The sequence below is a fragment of the Lipotes vexillifer genome, unplaced genomic scaffold, assembly GCF_000442215.2.
Source record: "Lipotes vexillifer unplaced genomic scaffold, Lipotes_vexillifer_v1.1 scaffold366, whole genome shotgun sequence".
In the NCBI taxonomy this organism is placed as follows: Eukaryota; Metazoa; Chordata; class Mammalia; order Artiodactyla; family Lipotidae; genus Lipotes; species Lipotes vexillifer.
Window position 1 is genome coordinate 579,268 of NW_006780143.1, and position 363 is coordinate 579,630.

Sequence of the window (363 nt, forward strand, 5' to 3'; positions counted from 1 at the left end):
CTAAAGAGATCTCTGGAGGATCAATGCCTGCAAGTCAGGGAACTAGGTCACATATATTACTAGTAAGTTAGAAGATGAAAATCATAGGAGAAAGCATTTGGGATGTCTTAAGCATATCCACATTCTTATTATTGCTCATCTTAGCTTAAGATCCACTAATTGGCAATAAATCTTCACTTTGGCACTCTGCAAGGTAGACCTTAGCCTAGTGAAGACAAGAAGACATTAATGCTTTATTAGATTTTAATGGGGCAACTAGCTTCAAAAATCACAGAAATTAAAGTGAAGGGAAGAAAGAGAAGGCAGGGGCCATCAAAGCAGATTTGTTTGCAACAGAAGCCTGTTTGCATGATATTGTAATAT